Source organism: Python bivittatus, unplaced genomic scaffold (assembly GCF_059951505.1).
Source record: "Python bivittatus isolate LINGU-HERP-01145 unplaced genomic scaffold, Pbiv_v1 ctg000700_np1212, whole genome shotgun sequence".
Classification (NCBI taxonomy): domain Eukaryota; kingdom Metazoa; phylum Chordata; class Lepidosauria; order Squamata; family Pythonidae; genus Python; species Python bivittatus.
In genome coordinates, this window is record NW_028277098.1 from 22,312,295 (window position 1) to 22,334,609 (window position 22,315).

The 22,315-nt window shown below is 41.4% G+C and overlaps 1 long non-coding RNA gene across 3 annotated transcripts; it reads left to right on the plus strand.

The window, feature by feature from the left end:
• The first annotated feature begins 396 nt into the window (after window positions 1-396).
• LOC148214144 (uncharacterized) lies at window positions 397-19,986 on the plus strand. 3 transcript variants are annotated; one of them, XR_015798491.1, is made up of 4 exons: window positions 397-600; window positions 3,265-3,384; window positions 18,464-18,554; window positions 19,102-19,986. It is a non-coding gene; the product is annotated as an uncharacterized LOC148214144 (long non-coding RNA). The 3 variants fall into 3 exon arrangements; XR_015798490.1 differs by having other exon boundaries at window positions 3,265-3,421; window positions 18,464-19,986; XR_015798489.1 differs by having other exon boundaries at window positions 18,464-19,986.
• The last annotated feature ends 2,329 nt before the right edge of the window (window positions 19,987-22,315 follow it).

Below are 22,315 nucleotides of genomic sequence, written 5' to 3' on the forward strand. Positions count from 1 at the left end.
AGTTTGCACTGAGCAAAGAACGCAGGAAGCTGCACCAGAGTTCCATCGAATTTTTCTAGCAGCAGAACTGGGCATTTTCGACGTGGTGTTGTGATAGCTGTAGCCGAGGGTGATAGAATGGAATGAGAGGGGTCAAGGATAGAAGCATCTCCTCAGCCCACAGCGTGAGCATGGGAAAGTGAAGATGAGACTGGCACCACCCTAAGGAATCTGTAGTGTTTAGTTGCTGGCTTGGGAAGTTTAGAGTTAGTCTGGCAAGATTCTGTCTAGCAGGTGTGAGCTAATAAAGTAACTGAGCTGTTCCAGAACTGTCTCCTGGAGTTTCTTGGGCTTGACCTGACATCAGTCTCGCGAGACACTCTACTCACGTTGAGAGGGAGGAATTTTGAAGTATGGCAACAGATCCCCAGGGGGCTGGTTTGACACCACAGCTTTTGGTGGCGGCTTTATTACAACATCAACAAGTCGATGCCCAGATAAATAATTTACAAGCAGCAATGCCCCAAATAGCCCAACAAATCGAACAGGCTGGGCAGAATGTTGCAGCGGCCCCTCCGTTGTTATTGCGTTCTCCTGGAAGCATGCCTGAAAAATATGGAGGTAAGGTGGAACAGATGGGAACCTCCCTGGCACAGTGTGAGTTGTTCATGGATGGCAGACTGGCAGAATTTCCTACGGACCACCCAAGGATGTCTTTTGTACTGAGTTTATTGAAAGGAGCTGCTGCCAAGTGGGCAACCCCCCTCATAGAAGCAGGTGATCCAGTGCTCAACAATTATCAAAATTTCATTGGTGCCTTTAGGGGGCATTTTGGGGACCCAATAAGGAGATTAATGGCCTGTTGGGACATTCGCAAGCTCAAGCAGAGCGGCAGACCAGTTAGGTTGTTCATTGCGGATTTCAAGTTGTTGGCGGGGGTTGTTGAGTGGAATGATACAGCTCTCATGGACCAATTTCGGGAAGGGTTGGACCCTGAGCTTCGGTGCGAGCTGATAAAGCAAGGCATTCCAAATACGCTGGATGACCTATATCAGCTCTGTATAGTAATTGATGCCAGGCTGGAGGACTTAAAGCAATATTTGCCTTCCAATCATTTGGCTGCCTCGCAGTCCCCTCCGGCAGTACTCCCCCCTCCTCATGTCACAACAGCAGAATTGGCAGAGGGGGAGCCAATGCAAATAGGAGCTGCTAGAAGGGCAGTTTCGGGAGAGGAGAGGCAAAGGAGGAGAGATTTGAACCTCTGTTTTTACTGCGGAGCCCCAGGGCATATGGTGAGAGCATGTCTGGTGAGGGCTGCGCCAGTGGGGGCCAAATGCATGCAGCAGGCATCCACCAAGCGTACAGGTTCAGTCCCAGTGGCACAGCAGGGAAACTTGCAGAGCCCTTCTCTTCAGAACTTGTGGGAGCGGCCATCAAGCAATTAAGGAAAGCTCATTCTGGAGATGACAGGCAGGCGTTCATATTAGTGTCCGTCACAGTGACCTTGGATTCTGGCTCCAAAATTGAGTTGGAGGCTCTTATAGACTCAGGGGCTTCCACAAGCTTCATTGATATTCAAACTGTGCATAAATTGCAGTTACCTATGGTGGATTTGAAGAAACCCATGGAAGTAGAGACTATAGACGCGCAACCATTGCAGGCAGGTCCGGTGGTGCAGTCTATGATCCCCCTGCAGTTGACTATCAATGATCATACAGAATGCCCCTGTATGTTACAGTGTCTTTGCAGGTGCCGATGGTGTTAGGTACTTCATGGCTTAGACTGCACAACCCTACCATAGACTGGACTGCAGGAACAATCTCATTTTCCTCTCCAGGCTGTCGGCACCACAAGGCACAGGGAGCCATCCTCCCCATTTCACAGGGAAGCATCCAGGCAGGGGGAGGGGGTTTGCTTGCCAAGTATGCTGACTTTGCCGATGTTTTTGGAGAGGAGGAGGCTACGGCTCTGCCTCCCCATAAAGACTGTGATTGCACAATTGATTTGAAGCCAGGGGCAAAGATCCCAGCCAAGTGGCAATATCCCATGTCTGCAAAAGAGTTAGCTATTCTCAAGGACTACCTGGATGTAAATTTAAGGAAAGGGTTTATCAGACCATCGAAGTCTCCAGCTTCAGCTCCCACATTTTTCGTGCCAAAGAAACCAGACCCACAGACCTTGGGGACTGGTTCAAGCACAGGGACTTGAGCGCACAGTCCATGATTACAAGGAGCTAAATAAAGTGATCTTAAGGGATCATTATCCTCTGCCATTGATATCAGATCTCTTAGACCGGCTGCAGAAAGCCCCCATTTTTACAAAGCTAGATCTTAGAAATGCGTGTTAAGGAGGGGCATGAGTACCTGACTGCTTTTGATATAAGGTATGAAAAATATGAATACACAGTGATGCTGTTCGGACTTTCTAATTGTGGGGCAGTGTTTTCCAGATTTATGAATCAGATTTTTTTCTGACATAATTGATTCCTATGTGGTGATTTATTTGGATGACATTTTGATATATTCCGGGGATGCTGAGTTGCACACGATGCACGTTAGAAATGTATTGCAGAGACTGAGAGAAAATAAGCTTTTCGCCAAACTGGAGAAGTGTGCATTTGACTTGCCTCAGTTGGATTATTTGGGGTTCAGAATTTCGACAGAAGGGCTGCAGATGGATCCAGCTAAAGTGCAGGCAGTGTTGTCTTGCCACCCACCCTGTAATGTGCACAGGATGTGCAGCGTTTTCTGGGCTTTGTTAATTTCTACAGAAAGTTCATCCCAAATTTGCAGAGCAGGTTAAGCCCCTCACGCAGCTGTTAAAGGAAGGGAAGAAGTTTGCTTGGGCGGAAAGGGAGCAGGTGGCTTTCCAGCAGTTAAAGCAGCTTTTTGCCTCCCAGCCTCTCTTCCTTCACCCCAATCCTTCCCGCCAGTTTGTCCTGCACACGGACGCTTCCAGAGGTACAAACAGAAGAAGAGTCAATGCAGTCAGAGGCCCCAGACGGACAGCCGGCTGAGCAGCCGGAGGAGGTGGGGCAGGGCAGTGAACAACAGACACAGCCGGCCCCACTCTCCGATAATGAGGCAGAGAGGCCCCCCGATGCCAGAATGAGGTATGCGGAAGAAAGCTCAACAACAACGCTCAGTGAAATTAGTCGCGAGAAAGGAGCCTCGCTCTCAGAAATAAGCAACACCAGGGTGGCTACCTTAAAAGAGGCTCGGCGAGCTAGTGCCTCTCTGGTAACAACAACCATCTGGTTACCCTGGTCTGTATCTTGTGCCTTAGAACCTATCTCCTGTGACACCTAGACCCGGACCGGCTGACGACCAACGATTCCTGTTTTGACCTTGGCCTGCATTCGACGACTCTCCTCCTGTTTCGCGGTTTGTTAAATCCTGTTTCAAGGCAAGCTTCATAGACTCTGGGACTTGTTGGGAACCATGTTGGTATCATTCATAAGTATTGCAAACTCCTCTGTGTGTGTGTGTGTGTGTGTGTGCATGTGCGCTGAGCAGGATAAGGACAGTTTGTTGTTACCCCAAACCCTTTTTGGGGGGGGGAAAAAAAGAGGATGTTTGCGTGGTCAGCACAAAAAGAATTGAGCAGCTCCTTGCTGATAACACCCAGCTTGCGCAGCAAGTTACTCTCCTTGCCGCTCAGCTGAATCAGCTCCAGGTTAAGCCCAAGAAACTCCAGGAGACAGTTCTGGAACAGTTCAGTTACTTTATTAGCTCACACCTGCTAGACAGAATCTCGCCAAACTAACTCTAAACTCCCCAAGCCAGCAACTAAACACTACGAATTCCTTAGGGTGGTGCCAGTCTCATCCTCTTCACTTTCCCATGCTCCTGCTGTGGGCTGAGGAGATGCTTGTGTCCTTGACTCCTCTCATTCTATTCTATCACATCACCCCTCCCTCCACCTTCATCCTCTCCCTCTGAGTTCTCAGGAGAACTGGGCAGTGGCGGCAGAGATGAAAGAGCAGGTGATGATGGTCTGTCTGTGTCTCCTGGCTCCTCCCACAATCCATCTAATGGGTCCTGCAAAACAGCTACATCATTAGTAAAATCAGCCCCCCTCCCCCCTACAAAATGCAAGCTGGAAGTGGAAGGTTGTGGGCTGCTTGCTCCAGCCCTCCCCTCCCCTAAAGCCCCCACCAAACCTTCCTCTAGCGAGCCAGCCGTCGCCGCCCTCTGCCTGCTGATTAACCACTGCCAGCTCCAGGGCGTGGACGTTCCTTGCATTCTCCCAAGAACACTCCGGTTCAAGATAGCCCTTCCAATGAACCAGATACTGAAGTCCCTTTCCTCTCCTGTGAGAGTCCAAAATCACCACCTCGTATTCTTCTTCTCCTTCGACTACAACCGGAGGGGGTGGGGAAAGCTGTGTTCTCAAGGGACTTGGTGGAGCCTCCTTAACTAGCAAGGAGCGGTGAAAGACCAGATGGACCTTCACTGAAGGTGACAGCTGCAAACATAAAGCCACCTGGTTCACTTGCTGCAACACCCTAAAAGGCCTGACAAACCGGTCATCCAATTTCTTAGATGGCCTGGTGGAATTTAAGAACCTGGTAGATAACCACACCTTGTCCCCTATTGAAATCTGTGGACCTTTCTGCCTGTGGTCATCAGCAGATCTCTTGTACGCCTCCTTTGCCCTTGCCAACTGGTCCTTCAAAAGCTGCTGTGCTGCCTGCTGCTCTTTAAGAAAATGCGCTGCACCTGGCACCCCTCCTTGTGGTACAGTTTCTGGCAATACCTGTGGGTTTACTCCGTACAATGCCTGAAAAAGGGACATCCCAATCGATGAGTGCACCGAATTGTTATAGGAGAACTCTGCCAAAGGAATCAGTGCAGTCCAATTGTCTTGGCTGTAGGTGGTGTAGCACCACAAATACTGCTGCAACACCTGGTGGGTCCTCTCCGCCTCTCCATTGGTGCGTGGACAACATGTCCTTGGACTCTGGCTCTGAATCTGAATCAGAGCTCCCCATGACACTGCCTATGGTCCAGTTTTCCATCACCGTGATATTGCAGTCTTACAAAATCCCTTTGATTTACAAAATGTAAAGAGGAATGAATGTCTACCACAATAATCGCAAACCACCATCATTCTCATATCTTGAGGAGAAGTGGGCAGTTTGGGCATGTACTAATGACAATCAGTACATAAAAGAGGCCGTACAATCAATCCTTCCTCTAGAACAATCTTTTTCAAACTCGGCCATTTTAAGATGGATAGGCTTCAACACCCAGAATTCCAGCCAACCATGCTGGCTGGGGAATTCTGGGAGTTGAAGTCCACACATCTTAAGGTGGCTGAGGTTGAGAAACCCTGATCTAGAAACTTCCTCTAATACATGAAAAGATCAGTAACAGCTCTTGCAATTCATGAAGCAATCATAATGATCAATATAAGCATCACTGATCCTAATCTTGCAATTTGCAAGAATGTGTTTTGCTGTGATTTTGTAATGTTGGCAAAAGCCTAACACAGGTTGTGAAAAAAGTAACTTTTAATCAACTGTGTTTGCTAACATATAGTGCATATACAAATTTGCAGTCTATGGCAGTTTGTTCCAGTTTGTCAATTCTGCTTTCAAATGCCCTTATAAGAATTTATTCTATCATGACTGTATCTGTGTGGCACAAAGCAAAAGAGCCAGGGAAATGGCAAATACCTGCATATCGCTGTTCTTTAATATTAAATCACTTTACACACAAATTATTTCTTTGGCATGGATGGCTGAAATTTAATGGATTCTCCGAGTACTGTTCAATTAAATTGTCAAAAGCTATACCAATCCAATATTATGGAATACATTTAAAGGAAAATCAGCTATGGTTGATACAGATTTTCCGGAGTGAACAATAAACAGTGTATTTCAAATTTGCATAACATGGATTTAGGTTTCATGGATTTTTATAACAGAAGAATGTAATCTTGTCTCCAAAAGCTATATCTGAATTGCACTTTTTAATGAGATAAAAGGGCAATTATTAAATGTGTAAAGGTAATTAAATTGACTGTATTTAATTTAGTGTATTCTTAATTAAATATAAATTAATGTTTTTGTTCTGCTTTTGGTCACTTGAGCATGGTTACCAACATTCCAGAGCCACAAATAGTTCTCATCCCCCAGTAGGCTTTACAATCTTGCCTTACAAAGATGTTTATTTCCCTTGACAGTTTCTCCTTGTTACTGGCTACAGCATACCAGTAATACTTTCTGTGGGGTTTTTTTTCATACACATTGTTCAAAAGTTTTTTTCTCATAAAAATACTTCGTGTTCTCCTCTAATAGATTTTGATGATTGACCGTGTGCCAACAAGTCTAGTGACCTCATGGATAGACCTTCTCTAAGATGATCTGTCCCCAACCTGGTCTTTCAAGTTTTTCAATGCCACTGTAATTAAGTCCACCCATCTTGCTGTTGATTGTCCTCTTTTCCTCTTCTCTTCCACCTTTCCCAGCATTATAGACTTCTCTAGAGAAGTCTTTGCATAATGTGTCCAAAATATAATATGTTGAGCCAGATAATTTGTGCCTCAAGCATCTAGTAGATATTGAGCTGGTAATGTTAGACATTTGTAACATTAACATTCACTGTGGATCAAGTGGATCATCTAAAAATCTATCATCTTTGATAGATGTATAATGCTTCTGTTTTGAGGGTATCTGCAATGCCAACTTGAGTATTCTCCATTTGCAGCTCACTGTCTTGTAGCGAGGCAAAACTTGTTGCAAAATGTGGCCGAATGAAGACAAAGAACAAGATGAGAAGCCTTGAAAAGAGAGAGAGGACAAAACCAGAATTTTAGTGAGAAGGTTTCTTAATCACAGAGAAAATGAATGTAGCTTCTTTTATTGTTCAGTTCCCAAAGCCCTTTCCATATGTAACTTTAAGAGAGTACCCTAAGTGGAAATGTACATTTCAGTATTTCCAGAGAAGGCTGCAAAGTGAATCTGTAGAGGAACAGGTCAATATGCTGATTTATAATATTCTGCTTTCATTCAAGTTAAGACAGGACTAATGAAAAAAGATGTTGTCATGCTGCACAGATTTGGAACCATTTTATTTTGTTGCTAATATTCATATTATTATTTATGAGATAGAAAAATTTAACTCATGTGAACTGAAAAGACAATGAATCATTGGATGATCTAATCACCCCACTATATAGCATAAGGGTCTCAACTTCACACTTCTCAAGCAATTTTCTGTAGCTCACAGTAATACATACAGGAAAGAATAGGGCCTGCAGGGCACACATCTCCTGGCTGGCAGACCTACCCCAAAAGATGGCAAAATTGTTTGCTGCCCATTTCAGTGGGTGTACAACAAGGAGAAAAAAGGAGTGTGAGGACTTGTCTGCAGCCCAGAATATAAAGCATCTCATTCCACTGCATACACAGCAGCAGAGTGACTGTTGGGAGGGGGACAACAGCTTGTTGATCTCAGCCAGGCATTGCAAATCCTCCTTGGGGCTGTAGGTGAGCATCAGAGCAACGGGAAGAGATGTACAATACAAGGCAGTGACATTTAATCGCTGAAGCCAATGGCTTTAGACTGAGAAAGAAACGTTTGGAAGAGCCAGTTTGTTCTAGTGGTTAAGGTACCAGGCTAGAAAGCAGAAGACTGTGAGTTCTAGTCCCACTTTAGGGGTGAAAAGGTGACTTTGGGCCAGTCACGCTCTCTTAGCCCAACCCACCTCACAGGGTTGTTGTTGTGGGATAAATAGGAGGAGGAAGGTGTACTAGATATGTTCGCCACCTTGAGTTATTTATAAAAATAATAAAGGCGGGATAAAAAAAATCTTTAAAAAACGTTGCTCCGTAGCCAGGCAGGGCAGATTGAGGAAGAGCTATACTCCTAATCCCAAATCAAAGCTTTGTCATGGCCAAGGTTTGCCTTTTCCTACTTCCCATTGCTACCGACCCCACCAGATCCTCCTTGGTGTCACCACCAGCATTCAAGGCAGCTGGCTATGCCGCCCTTGTTCCTTCACCGTCTCAGGTTATCTCAGGTGAAGAGGAAGCCACATAGGTTGCAGCATTGGCAGGATCCATGAGCAGGGCAACAACCTGACCTTAGCTCTGTTAGGAGTAGGAGGTAGGAGGCACCTTCACGTGGAGTTCCATTGCTTCCACATTACAGTGAGGTTCCTGGAGTCCCTCCTTTGCTGCTCTTAGCTGCTCTCCATTCAGGAGTCATCTTCCATATGACCAGCTCCAACCTCAACAGCAACCGATGAAGGGAAATTTCCTGATAATTCCAGCAAATATTTAAGATTAATTCTCTCTTGAACTCATAGCAGACTTCAGGGAATTGTGAAGTACCAAGGACAGGCAGAAAAATCATTCTGGTGTCATGGTTCTCAACAGATATTGACATGCTAGTGAAACAATGACTACTTTGTGTCCAGGTTGTTGTTGTTCAGTCGTTAAGTCGTGTCCAACTCTTCGTGATCCCATGAACCATACCACGCCAGGCCTTCCTGTCCTTCACTGTCTCCCTGAGTTTGCTCAGTTTCATGCTCATTGCTTCAGTGATGCTATCTAACCATCTCATCCTCTGCCATCCCCTTCTCCTTTTGCCTTCAATCTTTCCCAGCATCAGGGTCTTTTCCAAAGCATGATGCCATCAGAACGTGATGAGTAATCATGGCAAACAATGGTGTTTATACCCCTGATCCTGAACCCCATCCTAGAAGTCTCAACCACCACTGCTTAACAAAAGAAAAAAAGATGAAGCAGATGGCAGAGTTCAAGATTAAAGAAGAAGACACCTTGAAAAAATGTGGTGGGTTGGAGTAAGAACCAGGGGTGAATCAGTTTGTAACCATGTTCATGTTTGCTTATGTAAGTATAGTACAGCGTTAGGTAAATGTTCCTTTAATACCTTTTGCTGTATCCCACATTTAAAGTGCTTTAAGATTGGAATTTTTATTATTCTGCCTATCTGTGCCTGGTAGTGGCTCACTGATTATTGAGCTCATACTTCTAGAGGAAGCTAAACTCAAGGCTATATGTTGCTGTGCCTCCTTATCTTTTCTGCATGTAAACGCCCCTGTTAGAGTTAGAGGCTTGGCTCAATTCATATATCAAACTTACTATGTTTCTTTTTATAAAGGTGCCTTTAAAGACTTGACACTGGAAAAGGTACTTTTGTGGATAATCTTCTTTCATCACCAGTTGTAAAGCTATTCTCTCTGCATTTGGGATCTTCTGCTAATGTATACGCATGCTCGAACTTTGATCAACATTCTATGTTAGAACTATATAAAATTGTATTTCTTGCTCTTCGTTTGTCTGGGTGCAAGAAACCAGTGACTCATTGTAACCTGCTAGTTTTAGTACTAATAAAACAATTGCTTGGATCCCCTCCAGTCATTGGTGCGTTGGGACTGAATTTTCCACCACAGGGAAATAGCTGCCTATGACTTAATAAACACTAACTGGGTCAGGGAGGACTAGAGGAAAGGGCACCAAAAGGCACCAAAGGAAGTCAAAGCACTTTGTGGAGACATTTATTTCAAGCCCTTTCTCTTCTCTATATGGGATCATTTTGGTTTGTTGGACCTGGTGCCTGCTGCTATGGATGATCTCTTGGCTTCACCTTATAGAACCTGATACTGTAATTTCTGGTTGGACTTACAGACTGGTTAACATTGCCCCTTGTGACTATTGTCTGAGCAACTGGTGGAGTGTGGGACATAACACAACCATGAACTCACTGGGTTACTGACAAAGTAGAAGTTATTCTTGCATAGAAATCTCTCAAGGAAGTAAATGGCACTTAAAGGGGTTGCTAATTATTGTGAAATGTTCATCCTTGCCAAACTGAACACAGCCTTGACCACTCTATTGTGTAAACATACCCAGCTTGGTTAGGATTCCATTGTGTAGCAAACTTCGAAAGACTTGATGTTGTGCTTTTATTGCTATTGCTATTCTACAGGCACCCTGATCCTGCATGCACACTGCTTTGTTGTGGAAAATGATATTGCAAATGTGACTGTCAGAGCTGTGTTATTTCAGTTTTCGGGCGGGGGGGACCTCAATATTGCTCTCATGTACTTCTGATTCTAGAAAGCTCAATCCATCAAAACAGCATTATACCAGTTTGGACAAAGAATACTCATTAATTCAGGCAGTTTTTGAGACATAGTGACAATTATAAATACGCCAGTATAACACTGGGATGGCATGGATCATGCTTGTGGATGACCTCTGATGGGACTGGGATAGAGGTGAAAAGATTCTCTTGATCGTATTTGATCTCTCAGCAGCATTCAATACTTCTGAACTATCTCAGGAGGTTGGGAGGGGTAGGACACTGTCTTGCCATGGTTCTTCCCTTCCTCCAGGTCAATCCCAGCTGGTGTTGATAGGTGGGGAGGCCACCTGTTATGTGGGGTCACACAGGGCTTAACACTCTACCCACTCCTGTTCAACATCTACTTGAGGCTATTGTGCTGTTTTGGGGGTTTTTTTTGTATTGTTGTATTGTTTTTTGCTTTTAAATGTTTTTAACAATTGTAAACTGCCCAGAGTTGCTGGGAAATGTTTGTGTTTTTTGTATTGTTTTTTGCTCTTAAATATTTTTAACAATTATAAACTGTCCAGAGTCAATGGGAGTCAGGTGGCATATAAATTTTATCGTTATCATTATGGTTGGTTGCAGTCAGCCAGATGTTTAGACTGGATTTGGCATTTTTGTCCACCTATCAAGTCCTTCCCAAGGACCTGGGATAGGGAGATGTTGTTGTTTAATAATATTAAAAGTATTGTCACAGAATGTAAGCTGTTCCAAGTAAAGCTGCCTTTTGCAATTGACTGATGGTGATTTTGTCAATGCCGATGGTGTTCAAGTGGTGCTCCAGATGTTTTGGGATTGCACCTAAGGCACCTATTACTGTTGGTACTATCTGTGCTTTCTTTTGCCACAGTCATTCTACTTTTATTTGCAGGTCTTTATATTTTGTTATTTTCTCCAGTTCTTTCTCTTCTATTCTGCTATCTCCAGGTATTGCAATGTCCACTATCCAGACTTTTTTGTTTTCTTATCAACTTTGGTTAAGTCTGGGGTGGTGTGTGGCAGATGCTTGTCTGTCAGAGCACTTTAGCTTCTTCATTTTCTATTACTTTGTCTATTTTGTGGTCCCACCAGTTCTTGCTTGCAGGCAAGTGGTATTTCTTGCAGATATTTCACTGCACCATTGTTGCATCATGCCGTTGTTTGTAATCAGTCTGTGTGATCTTCTTGCAACAGCTAAGAAGGTGGCCCAGTGTTTCTTCAGCTTCATTTCAGAGGCGGCATTTGCTGTCTGTTGCTTATCTTCTCAATTCTGGCTTTGTATGCATTTGTTCTTAAGGCTTGGTCTTGTGCAGCCAGAATTATCCCCTCTGTCTCTTTCTTCAACTTTCCTGCTCTTAGCCATTGCCAGGTCCTGTTGTTATCTGCTTTGCCTGCTAGTTTTTTAAGTACTGGCCATGCAATACTTTGCCTTGCCATGTCTAGGCTAGTTTGGTCTCTTTGGTATTCAGTAAGCCTCCATGGTGTACTAGCTTCAGTGCATCTTCTTCACTGTCCTTCACATATTCTTCCAATGCCCTTTTTTCTTCTTCAACTGTCTCGTGTACTTGCAACATTCCACACCCACCAATGCTGTAACGAGAGTCTGTCAATGTTGCTGCATGGTTGAAGGGCATGATTCATAGTCATTATTTTCTGGTCTTCCTATCCAAGGCTTCTAGTTCAACTTGAGTCCAGTCCACTATTTCAGCTGTATATCTAATGACTGGAATTGCCCAGGTGTTAATCACCTTGATGGTATTTCCTCCACTGAGCTTGGACTTTAAGATCTTCTGATGAATTCACTACTAACCTTCTTCTTGACTTCAGTGTGCTTGATGTTGTCAGCTTGAAGGATGCCCAGGTATTTGTAGTGATCTTCTTCATCTGACTCTTGATATTATTTCCATAGGGCATCTTGATTCCTTCAGTTTTCACTATTTTTCCCCTGTTGATGGTAAGGGTGGCACATTTGTCCAGTCCAAACTCCACTGAATATCTTGGCTGTATATTTGGACAGTGTTGAGCAGCGATTCTATTTCAGATGCTGTTTTTCCATGCAGCTTCAGATTGTCCATGTAAAGGAGGTGGGATAGCCTGGCAGATGTTTTTGATCTTTGATAGCCATGGCCTGACTTGTTCAGTATTGTTGACAGAGGAATCAATGCAATGATAAACAGTAGTGGTGGTAGTGAGTCTCCTTAAAAGATTCCTCTCTTGATGATAACCTCTCCCAATCTATCACCATTGATCAGCAACTGTGTCTTCCACTGTGCCATTGATCTTTGCACAAAGTTTCTGATGTTTCTACTGGCTCCTGTTATTTCTAGGCACTTGTTTATCCAGTCATGTGGCAGGGAGTCAAATACCTTCTTGTAATCAATCCAAGCTACATTCAAGTTGGTCTTCCTTCTCTTAAAGTTTTCCAAAATCATCTTGTCAATTAGGAGGTGACCTTTTGTTCCTCTGCTGTTTGGGCAGTTTCCTTTCTGCTCAAATGGAAAGAGCTTGTTTTCAACTAGATGCTGTTGGACTGCATCAGCTACCACAACAGTTAGGAATTTGAAAGTTATTGGCAAGCAGGTAATTGGCCTGTAGTTGCCTGGTGCTGCTCCTTTTGTTGGGCCTTTTATTATCAGGTAGGTTTTGCCGGATGTTAACCAACCTTCAATTTTACCTCCTTGCAGTATGTTGTTAAACTGCTTGGCAATGAGTGGGTGCAGACCTGTCAGATGTTTCAACCAAAATCCAAGCAGCTCATCTTCACCTGGTGCTGACCCAATTCTTGATCTTCCTTGCCCTTTTCTCCACCATTTCTGCTGTTATTATAAGTTATTTCATTTCAGCTTTTTTTTTTCCTTCTCCACCTCCTTTATCCAAGCTGCATTCTTGTTGTATTTCTTTGGGTGGTCCCATAGCTGTGCCCAGAACTGCACTGTTTCTTCTTTGTCATGTGTTGGCTAATTCATTGCAGTTTCTCTGTTGATGGATTGGTAGAAACATTTCTGATTCAACTGAAATTGGAGATTGTGCCTGTAATGTGCAATTTGAGCTTCGTATCTGCTGATTTTCTTGGCTATAGCTGTTATTTGCTGCTTTATTATTTCCAGTGCTTCCTTGATCTTCCTTGTCTCTAGGTGATATTTCGTGATCAGGTATGTTTTGGTCTTCTTGTCCTTCAGCTTCTTTCCTTTCATCTGATCTAGCTTGCTTGCATCTGATCTTAGCTTGCCGATCTTATTTTCCAACCTGATCTTCCATTTTGGTGATGCACTGTTTGGCTTTTTTTGTTTGTTAATTTTGCATCCAAGATTTTCAGTTATAACTGCAGCCATGCTGTACATCAGTGAGCTGGTGCTTATATTTGATATTACAGTATTGGCATCTTTCAATACTGTGCTGTTGGGGGTTTTTTTTGGTAACAAGCTTCAATGCAGACAACCTTATTCTGTTGTTTTTGTGCTGTTCTAGATGCTCAGTTATTCTTCATTTCAGTTCCTCTTGTTTTTCAGTTAGGGGACTTAGTTCTTTCTGAGGAGAAGATAGAGGAGAGAGAGCCTGGTTTGAGAATAAGAACAGTTCAATAGCGATGCTGGCTTCTCCTCCTACCGACTCCCCTTGGATTGTCTCTGCTGTCTGAACTACTTCTGGCAAGGCTTCGACTTCTTTGCCCAGGGTAGACCTTTGCAGTTCTTTGCAATTTTTTGCAATTATACTTCTGTGAATTTTTTATTTCATATTATAAATCAACATTGATCTGCTAGCCTCTGCTCTGTTATTTCTTATTCTGAATATTGTTCTTTCCAGAAATGGTGCATTCTTTTCAGATATCCTCTCTTTGTTGGACTTGATTTGTAACAGCAAATCAGTATTTCTTTGTTTTCAGTCTTTGTATATTTGCGATGGGTAAACAACTTTTCTTCCAGTAGTCCTGCAGCTGCTGGCCCTGGTTGCTCAGCCAGCAGTCCTGAGTCCTGTATTCCACTTGTCACCAGATTTCCAGGAACTCCAACACCTAGCACAGTCCTTGTTGGTCCGAGCGATGACCAATCCGGTATAGAAGTAAGTTACCTCTCACCATATTGTTATGGGACAGAGACGCTCTTTGTCTGGCTTCTCTGATGAGACCTGTCCAGTATGGTTGAACCTCTAGCATAGCTCTCATCTTCCTCAGAGCATGCAAGCCTCACCACCATGTCAAGGTAGTCCCTCACTAGGGGATTATAATATCATTATATATAATTATATTATATTATATAATTAGGTCTTCTGTTGGCACAGAATCAGGTATCATCAGTATGCAGATGATACCTTGCTTTACATCTCAACTCCTGGCTGAACAAATGATGTCATATGGGTTATATCCCAATGCCTGGGGCTGTAAGAGTCTGGATGGGAAGAAACAAACTTAGACTCAACCATAGCAAGACTGAATGGTTTTGATTATAAGGGAATCCTGATCACAAGGATGTATCATCCTTGGTTCTTGATGGGGTTATATTTTCCCAGATGGAACCTGTATGTGATTTGGGAGTCTTCCTGGAGGAGCAGGTAGCAGCCATGAGCAAGAGGGCCTTTGCACAAGTCCATGTTGTGCATCAGTTATGACTTGTCCAAGATTGAACAGCCCCTCTTACAGTCACTCATGCCTTACCTCCCATCTGGGCTACTGTAATGTGCTCCACATGGGGCTACCTTTAAGCACCACTCAGAAGGTACAACTGGTCCAAAACATGGTTGTACCTAGTTATGGGTGTTCCCCATTTCACCCAGGTAGCACATATACTCTGTGAGCTGCACTGGCTACTGGTGAGGTTCCAGGTGCATTCAAAGTAATGCCTGGCTCTTTCTGGCACAGCACTGGAGTAAAGTGATCCACTCCCTAATAAGTTTGGTCTTTGATTACAACTGAGTATCCTTTTCCTCTGACGTTCTTGGCTATTGTTCTTTTATTATTTTTAAGGTGCTATTTCAAATCTAATTTGTAAGCTGCCTAGAGTTACTTTGGTGACTGAAGCAGCATACAAGTTGATAAGTAAACAAAAGGGGGGGGGCAACATCCAATAATGGCTGCACATCATTACATATGTAATATTGTTCTATGCAAGCCTTAGCCCAGTGTTTTTCAATCTCAGCTACTTTAAGATATGTAGATTTCAATTCTTAGAATTTCCTAGCCAGCCAATTCTGGGAGGTGAAGTCCACACATCTTAAAGTTGCTAAGGTTGAGAAACACTGCCTTAGACTGATGTAAACAAAAAGCAAGGCAGTTACAAATCTGAGTACTTAACTGATTTAATGGCCTATAAATGGTCTGTAGCCAAGACACAGCTGACAACTTAAACACAGCAGGGTTTCTCAACCAGGGCACCGGGGACGCCTAGGATTCCACAAGAAGTCACTAGGGGTTCCCTGGGAGATCATGATTTATTTAAAACATTATTTCAAATTCAGGCAAAGCGCTCTCACAGTGATGAGCAGAGACTGAATAAAAATCTAGTTACAACTGTTTCTGAGCTCTCTGGTAGTGTGCTGTAGGACTGTGTTTATTTGGTTGAATGCATTCTTAATTTTTGACACAAGATGGGGAGACCGTTGATAACAGGTAAACGCTATGTTGCAGGAAGGGAGGAATATATTGAAGGAAGGAGAGGGAGAAGTGCATTTTTCAAGAAAGTAATGGACTTGTCCATCTTAGTCTGTGACATCAGTCTCTTCCTCCTATATCTTTTCCTTGCGGTTTTCCTGTTTTAAATAAATTTTGTACTTGTTTATTCAGTTATGTCTGAGGGTCTGGTTATTTTTGAAGAGGAGATGTGAGAAAGAAGAGGAAGATTCTAGAATGGACACTACCAATAAGTTTAATGATAATGAAGAATGTATATCTTCTCAGGATTTCCCTGTACTGGTACATCAATGGACTCAAAAAAACTCTGTCTTTACAATGAAAGCTATTTATCAATGAGTTTTACATAGATTAGTGATCCAAGTTGCCCTATTCTGTTGTGCCTCATCTGTGGCAAACAACTTACATATGTAACAATGCCTCCAGCAAAATTAAAAAAGACACTTAGCTACAAATCACAGCCATATGACAAGTAAAAGTTCTGATTATTTTAAATGGTTATTGGAATCACAGAACAGAGTAAAGGTTTTGTTAACAAAATGACAGTCAGTAAAAAAGCCCATGAAGCAAGTTCTTTAGTAGCTGAATTTATTACACAGCAGAGGAAAGTCACACTTTGGGTGAGAAAGTAATCATGCCAGCATGTAAAATGATAGTGGGAAAAATGCTAGGACCAGATGCAGTACAAGAAATTGAAAAGGTTCCAGTGTCAAACAGTACAATAAGTCGGCATACTGATGACATGTCACATGATACAGAAGAGGTTTTGTGTGACAAACTGAAGAACAGCAGCTTTTCTATCCAAGCTGATGAGTCAACAGATTTCACCAATAAATGCCATGTTATGGCATTTGTAAGATTTGTAAATGATGACGAAATTCAAGAAAACTTTTTCTGCTGCAAAGAACTACATGAAACATGCCAAGGCCAAGTTGTATTTAATGTTTTGTCTTTATATCTGGAAACAAAAAGTCTGCCCTGGAGGAATTGTGTTGGCTCCATGAGAGGTTTCATTTTTCTTATAAGAAAAGAAAATCCTAATGTCACAACACACAGGTTTTTTTTCACAGAGAGATGTTGATGTCAAAAACTCTTGGAGATGAAATGAAAAAAGTTCTGGATGCTACAAAAATGATTAACTTTATTAAACAAAGACCAGTTCACTCAAGAATGTTTTAAAAACTGAAAACTCAGACAAAGAGCACATAAGTCTCCTGTTACACACAGAAATACGGTGGCTCAGCAGAGGAAGAGGGTGTTTGAGCTGAAGGCAGAATTGCAAGAGTATTTTTGAGAAAATAGTATTCCACATTTTGCTGAGTGTTTTGAAGATGGAGAATGGTTGCAGAAACTAGCATACTTAGTGGGCATCTTTCATCACATGAATCAGCTGAACAAGACTCTGCAAGGCACTGGAGAAGATGTTTTGACTTCAAGTGGCAATACTCTTGGATTTAAAAGAAAACTGAATGTTTGGAAAAATCATGTTGCAAAAGGAAATATTGAAATGTTTTCACTGCTGCTAGGGCTTGAGAATGAGAAGGGATACTAAAAAGTCTCAAATCTAATTGAAAACCACCTGAAAGTACTGCAGAACAAAATTGATCACTACTTTTCCTTCCTTTCAACACAAATGTATGACTGGGTGACGGATCCTTTCTCTGCATCTTCTGTTCAACGTGAGAACTTCACTTTCAAGGAAGAGGAAGAACTGCATGAGCTGCAGTTTGCAGTCAGTTTTGGGGGTGTATTTTGGCACCAAAAATTTTCATCTTATCCAAGGGTATATATGGTACTATACTATACAAATGACTATGAAAAAAAGGGGGGGTGGATTTCATAAAATATAAAACAATGTAGGTTACAACAGAACCTAGAAAAGCCACAGAATAACTCACGCAGAAAAGAAATACTACACATATTACAATAAATATTTAATGGTGACACTGCTTCTAAAACAACAAATTACCCATCCTGATCCATATCAGTCAGTATTTTGTTTGTGTTGATAAACAGCCAATTCAAAGGCTGAGACTGAGCACATATCTTCAGTCCAGGATTTTAAATCCAGAGTAACTGTTTATTTTCCAATAAAGCAAATGCATATTCTTGGATATCCTCCAAGCTTTATAAATCCAAAGTTCTTCATATACTGATAAATTCAACATTTTCAGAACATTATATCTTTAAAGTTAATTCTCTTTGCAAAAGCATATTAACAATGGTTTGAATGTCTGCCAAAATCAGATTATAATAGAGTCCTAGTCACATGTATCAAAATCCCCTCAAGAATTAGGCTAAGCAGCACAGATGACTTGGAAGTAGAAACCTAAGAGATGATTCTGAAGAACTTTAAAAATATTGTTTTTCATAGAAATTAAACAGCCAAAATTCCAGCTAGCTTCACTGAACACTGTATTTCCTATTTAATGTTAAAAGAACAAATTTTCCATGTTGATATTTCTAACCTCAGGTTATAAGTGATGCCTTAACCTCCTCTTTTGCTTACTTGAAAAAAAAATTATCTGGTCCACATGTTGGCTTTTGGGGCTAAAGTGGAAGGACTATACAAGGCAGAAATAGGCAAAAGTAGTTCTACTGAAGATCTCTGAATGATTTGCAGTAGACAGCAAGAATTTTCCACACTAATTTAATAAAACCACAACATTATTTTTCCTACATGAATTTGAAATAAATTTGTGTGTAAAAGAACTTGATACTAAAACCAAATTCCTTAATGTTCAAAGCATGTTCCCAACCTCCTTTTCTTTAATTCTAGGGTTTTTCTTTTCATCTGGCTTCCAGTGAAGACTGAGTAAACTGAAAACTGCTTGTTCATGAAGCAAAGCCCAATTTGGGAGAGATGGAGGGTGAGCCTTTGGAACTGGTTACGCTGTGGGAAAAAGTGAAAGCCATCCTACGCTAATTGGAGATGATGTAATATTGAATGCCCTGAATCTAATGCATAATAATTTCCCTCAGTGAAAATTGAGTAACTGAATGCATTAAATATGGATCCCCTGTTTCCTTACAGTTATGGGAAATCTGTGAGATGTTGCTCATGTTGCACTAGCCTTTTGTGCATGTGAGTGTGTTTCTAAAAAGTGGATACCGTATTAGAGAGTACAGAAAATTATTTTATATAGATCTCCCACAAAACTGAAGCTTCATAATACATCCTGAAATAAGTATACTAATACATATAGTCCTCTAAAATCATCATTTGTATGATGCCAATCTTCTGCATGTCCACTTTCTCCTCCATTTGAATGGGAAGTTATAGTGAATTTAAGAACCTCTTGTTGGTGCTTATAATTATTTAGAGTTACTATCTTCTTCCAGTGAGAACACAGGAGTGGGATTCAGGCTGGGAAAGCAGTGGGAAGTTTTCTTTTCTTTCTTTTTCTATTTCTCCAGTCTGACTGGATGGCAGATCTGAGAACAAGGGCTGTAGGACTGGACCAGGAATTCAAGACATTTGCCCCAAAGCCTTGGGAGAACTGAAACCACTAAAGGAAACCTAAAAGCACATGCAGAAATGTCAACTTATTGTATTCATTTTCAGGGCTGCTTTGCTCAACTGCATAGGATTAACTTTGATCTCATTTTCTGGCCCTGTCTTTTGGTATATTAATATGATTAGCTTATATATATAAATGTAGGCTTCTTGTAACCTGGCTGGCTGGCTGTCTTATTTCCCAACCATTTACTTAGTTGCATCTATTAAAATGAAAATCCTTTATGTGAAACTAGAGTCTTTTATTTACAAGCTTAGCCTGGGAAAAGAGGTATTTCCTGTTTGGACCCATCCAGATTCTAGACAAAGTGGGGTGGGGGGAACCTGGCCATTCAAGAACAGGTGGTGGCAGCTTAATTGCCTGCCCAGGTAGGACTCTTATTTGGGGGAACAGCCACACCCAGGTATCCCAGAACTAAGACAGATGGGGTAGGGGAGTGGATTTCTGAGGAAGGAATCAGGTAAATTACCCTGCTACAGCACAATATAAAAGATTTATTTCAGAAAACAGTATTCTATTATAATTTAAATAAATTATTTATAAGAATATCTGAACATATGAGATCATGGAACAGGTCACTGATACAGGTGTTCAGGTCATAGGTACTCTTTAACATCAGATTGTAGTGAGTATTCACTATAATCAACCTTTCTTAAGTGGTGGTCCACAAAAGGAAGATACAAAGGAGTAATGGCTATTGTGATTGTATGAAGAATATCTCCTCTGTATATACGTAAGTATCAAAAGTAAAAAGCAGCTTCTTGGTGTGAGGGAGTGAAGTTGGGAAAAGTAGCTACAGCTAGGCAGAAATGCTTCTCACCCCATTTCCCTCATACATTCATTCATTAACTCAAATTTTATTCACAAGCATCCAAGCCGATGTTCCAGTTGCCTGTAATAATCAAGCCACACCCTGGCATTTTCAAGGATGTGCCAACCAGAGACAGCCTCACCCCACCGAGGCTCTTAGATTACAAAAGCAAATGCTAAGAGAGTGGGTAGATGCATGTAGGAGGAAAGAAGATAAGCAAATGGCATACAGACGGGGAAGCAGAGGCGACATCTGAAAATTGGCAGCTACTACAAGCAGGCAAGAGGACTATCATTTAACCGCCAGGACCACAAGTTACCATGAGCAGCATATCCTGGTGGGAGTCCTGCCGGGAGCTTTGCCAGGAACTCGGCAACTAGAAGAGGAACAACCGCACTGAGGCAGCACCTGATCTCAATTAGAGTAGGAATGTTTGGAGGGAGGCAAAGGTTGCGTGCCACTTTTGACTTTTGGTTGAACTAAGTATCAAAGGATTGAGCATTAAAGACATGACATGAGATGTTTACATGGCAACATCACCTTGCAAGTCCTAGATGGGTGGAGAGCAATAGCCTGTTGTTGGGGAAGGTGTGTGCTGCAATAAACCATTTTGTACAGATTTGTTATGCTGTGGTATGTCCAGTCCTTGGAAAGCAAAGAACCCTCACACTTGGCAAGAAAGTAAATGGGGGGGAAAAGTCCTATTTTGTCTGCACTAGAGTACGTTAATTCTTTTGTGTTTGAGGAGAAATTAAACCATGTTGACAAATAGTGAAGTAGACAGAAATCTTTCATTTCGGTCTTATAGAGCACCTATATTCTTGTGAGAACCACAAAAGGTTTGTTCTTATTCTGGGGCTTTTCCATTAGCAAACAAGAAAACAATGGTAAATTGGTTGGTGAAACTACATAGGAGACTTATCCTATGTGCAAATATGCATTTGTTATTCTATAGTTTTCTATAGATTGTTATTACTCTTTTTAAAAATAATTTTATTAAAAATTTTGAATAAAGCAATAAAAGATAATACAGACTAAAGGAAAAAAAAGAAAGAGAAGAAATTTTTAAAAATGCAAAGTAAAAAGTGTTTATAAAAAAGAAAACCCCTTCCCCCCCAAGAAAATGAGTCCTCACTCTCATCATGGCAAGTATAAACAGTTCCCTAATCTCTTCACCTCCTTTTAGTTAAGAAATATAAAATCCTTCATCCCATAACCCATTTCTTAACAATAGGCAAATTAAATAAGTAACACCTTCTTCAATCCAGTTACCAGCAAAGATCCAAACAAAGCTCTAAGATTTTAACATTAATTAGCATATATAAAGCTCAACATTCCACATTTCACCACTTAACCAAAACAAAATCCCATTTAAAAATCATAAAATGTTCCAATATCTTAATAATAACAAAAACAACAACACACCCCAAGTTTAACATGACAAAAAGAGACAATTTTTCTTTTACAAAAGACAAGCCCCAATACACAACATTCCAGATGATAACTTACCCCATTCAAATACACATACCATATCTCCACTCTAAACTATAGGCACATCTACATTTCACAAAAGTAAAAGCAATCCTACTATCCTAATATAGACAAAAAACTGAAGTTTAAAATAACAAAGAGAAATGATTTCTCCTTTAAAAAAAAAAAACAAATTCTCCAAACTTCCTTACTTTGAATAAACAGTTAAATGAAAAGCCAATTTAAGTACTATAAAATTAGGATTACACAGAATAACTATAGAGTAAAAAGCTTTTACATCGTATTCAGTGTAGGCAAATCCAGTACACCATATTTTCTAATTAATATATCAATAAATCCAGAAAGAACCACCCAGAACAACAACGTATCCCATTTTATCCCTGATCAAATAAACCAGCTTTGTAGTCTTTTTTTCTTCTATACACGGCAGTCTTTCTCTGTACAGGTAGTCCTCACTTAATGACCGTTCATTGAACGATGGTTTGAAGTTATGACAGCCTCAGAAAAAGTGCTTTACAACCTGTACTTGCACTTATGACTGTCACAAACTGTTGCATCACCCCTATTTACAACAATCGTAAAGCAAATCACTGTGGTTGTTAAGTGAATCACGTGGTTGTTAAGTGAATTCCAGCAAAAAACGTCATTCATTTGATGACCACAGTTATTTGCTTAACGACTGTGGATTCGCTTTATGACCATTGTAAAAATGGTTGTAAAATTGGGTCCAGTCACATGTGACTTGCTTAATGACAGCCCCACTTAACAACCAATTTTCCAGTCCCTATTGTAGTCATTAAGCAAGGACTAC